Source organism: Pteropus medius, unplaced genomic scaffold (assembly GCF_902729225.1).
Source record: "Pteropus medius unplaced genomic scaffold, Ma_sr-lr_union100, whole genome shotgun sequence".
In the NCBI taxonomy this organism is placed as follows: domain Eukaryota; kingdom Metazoa; phylum Chordata; class Mammalia; order Chiroptera; family Pteropodidae; genus Pteropus; species Pteropus medius.
In genome coordinates, this window is record NW_024349802.1 from 26,667,322 (window position 1) to 26,671,011 (window position 3,690).

Consider the following 3,690-nt stretch of genomic DNA (forward strand, 5'->3'; position numbering starts at 1 on the left):
GTACAAAATTTAATTTAAAATTAAGCCTGGGTTAGCATTATGTCAAGGCAAATGGCAGAAGTAAATACAAATCCTCTCTAGAGTAAAATCATCACTGCAGGCCTCAAAAAATTCTCATAGATAAGGTTCCAAAGATAACAAACAGTTCATAGTATACAAGTACAAAACACAGAACAGCAATGTACCACGAGTGAAGAGCCAGGAAAAACAAAAGACCATATAGTCAATCCCACAAATACAAGAGATATTGGAACTATATAGTACAAAATGAAAAATAACAATGTGTTTAAGGTAAAAAACAACTCTGAAAATATGAGCTAGAATGCATCCCAGAGATTCATAGAGATAGAAATATAAAATAGACATTTTAAGTCATAGAGAATCATATAAGAGGGTCCAACTTGTGTTCAGTTGGAGTTCCAGGAGGAACTAATAGAAAGAATGAGGAAGCACTATTCAAGGAAACCATGGCTGAGAATTTTCCAAAATGGGGGAAAGATAGCAATCTTCATATCAAGGTGGGATTTTTAGAAATGTTCCTTGAGACAAATCAATGATGTTTCAGAACACCAAAGAAAAAAGATCATAAAAAGGGAGAAAAAAGATCATTTACATACAAATGGCAAAGAAACTTTTTTCAAGAATGAGGAAGAATTAAAATCAATTTCTTGAAAGAATTAAAGTCAAGAACGGAATGAGTTTACCACCAATAGACCTTTGATCAAGAAAATTCTAAAGGACAAACATATCCCTGATAAAAGATCTGAGATTCAAGGATAGTGGTCAGAGATATTAGTAAATATATGAGGAAATGTAAACAAATATTAAACTGTTTGAAACAATAATAATGATGGATAATGGGAGAGAAGGAAGAATAGAACTAGAATACTAAAAAACAGCAACATAAAAAATGAGAAAGGACGATCAGAATTATAATTATAATATTCTATGGTCAATGTACTATTAGGAAAGAAAAAATATACATAAACTTTAGACTTTGTTAACAGTCATGTTAAAATATAAATGCTAACCACCAAATAACAGACATAAAACATAGAATTCCTAAATAGCAGGGGAAAAATGAAATAAGAAAAAGTGGAATAGATATAGTGTTTTATACATATATATAATTTTTCTACTTTTGTACACATATATGGAATATATGGAACAAAATATTGTATTTCCTCTCCCTCTATATATATCATATATATAATATATATGGAAATCTAGCAGATTTTGTATCTTATTTAAGAAACATTTCCAGATACATATATATGCTAAATATATAGGAAATTTTTGATAAATTCTACTACACAAAAGTTGAGAATTTCTGTGCTTGAGATTTGCATTGTTTCTCTCGGAATTCTCCATAGCACTAGGAACAGTGTCCCCACAGGCTATAAATGTCTTCAAGGCTGGCTCCCCCAGCAGTGTGCCAGATTCCATTTCTTAAGTTACTTCCCTCCAACTCATCTTCAGACTTTATTGCCAATGGCTTCTTTCCAGAAGAAGATATCCACCCTCGCGCCTCTCCCTCTTTACAAGACAACCTTCCCGTGACTTTGGGCCCCTCAACTACTGATTTGTTTCTCCTAAAAGAGTGGTTTAGGGTCATGGTCTCCATGTTTCTTCCTCAACTCCCTAACATCTGGCTTCTGCAAAACTTAATAATAAAATGAACCCATCCAATTTGATTCAAATTATTCATTCTGTGCCAACTGTGTACCCAGATTCTGGTCATTATAGTTTTTGTTCCTTTCAGAGACACAATATTTAAACATTGAAAAAGAATTGTAGAGAAATAGAAGGTAAAGATAATCCTAACGACCTCTACTATAAATTTAATGATGACTCTCTGCCAGACATCATACGAGGAGCTTGACTTTCATTCATTCTGATCCCTAAAACAAAGCTTTGAAGTCACCATTATTATCCCCTTGTTGCAAATGAGTAAACCAAGCCTCAAAGAAGCTAAAAGAACATCTTAGGATCACACAGCTAGTAAATGGCAGAACTAGCATTTGAACCTACATCTGTTCATTCCAAAGTCCACATGTGGTTCACTATACCCTGGAGCTCAAAATAAAGCACTAAAAATGGTATTGTAGGCTGGAAATGCTCTGAGTCGTAGGAATGGGTGGGCTCAGTGCTGCCCAGGATTCCTGGGGAAAATTTTAAAGGATCAACAGGTACTTCTTCACTTCTGAATGCTGCCTGGTTTGTTAAAAGTTCATTAAGCCCAATATTCCTAATGTAAAAGCAATTAGAAATTCTAACACGATAGATTCTAGGTAATAGGCCCAAACTAAAGTCTTACACAAAGGAACATTAATGCTAATCCCTCGGCCGATAAGAAAGCTTTGCTCTAAGGACAAAACACTTTGCAAATATTTTCCATCAATCCCACAGGTACCTTATTCAATTGTAAAAATGTGTTTCAAAGTTTAAAACAACAAAAAACAACTTCTTAAGTGTCAACTGTCCAAATAACACTCGGTTTACATTTTCTTGATTCATAATACATCCTTCAATCCGTTTAACTTCTAGGAAATGAAGGTCAACAAAATAATTACTATAAAAACAATATTACAAATTCTAGCTAGACCAAAATGAACTCACTCAAGGTTCAAAAAGTGTTTTTTTCCATCCCAAGTTGAAATCAATTTCCTCTCTTCTCCTTCATTTCCTTCTTTTATTAAGTCATCATGATCTCTCCTAAACTGCTGATTAACTTTCTGCTAAATATATTTCATCAACGTTTTAGAATATCATTCTAGCTTGAAGTAACAAGCCGGAAATACAGTACAGTCTATAGCGACTTAATTCAGATGGATCAAATAGCACAATAATGAAACCTAGATCAGGCATTTCATCTCATGTAACACGGTGCCTAGGACAAAGCAGGCACCAAAGAGTGACAGCAAGATTAACTTGTACACCCACTACCATGAGCAGGTGTCTTATGAATTTGGTTTATGGCAGATACGAGCTTGAGTCTTGTATGATAGGGCAGGAATGGAGTTTGTGGGTGATGTGTTGGGATTGGGAAAGCAGAGGAGTGACAACCTAAATATCACCCTACTTCTGGAAACAGAGACATGCCCTAGCTAATATATATATATCAGTGCTGGGGATTGGAGAAGTTAGAAAGATCTTTTTTCTCATTTTCTGACATTCGAAAGAGATTATTGCTTTGAACTAAGTAGGGAACCTAAGGTATTTGTGATTTTGATGATACTAGACGGCAATAGCACAGCACCTGCCATGGTAAGCAAGCGGAAACTGAGTACTTTCCATTTATCATCTCACAGAACCACCCTGCAAAGTATGTATTAATATACCCGTGTCATATCCCTAGAAAGAAGTGTTGCTCAGGTGGGAATGCAGTCTGCTAGAGAGAAAGTGAACTGTTTTGCGCTGTGGCCCCTTTTTGGCAATCTTGCAATGTCTACAAACTCTTTCTCTGAATTGTGTTTTTAAATGCATAAAATAAAGGAAACCAATTGTATTGAATCATAGTTCTAGCCACAGACTCCATGAAATATATAAAGAATTCCTGGTAGAGTTTGGAATGGTTCCACACCAAGCATGTGCCTAGGACCGGAAAGGACCTTTGCTACCTGGTCACCTTGGCCCTGCAGGCATGCACTAGGGGAAATGTCTGTGCATGAGAGAGAGAAAGAAAAGAAA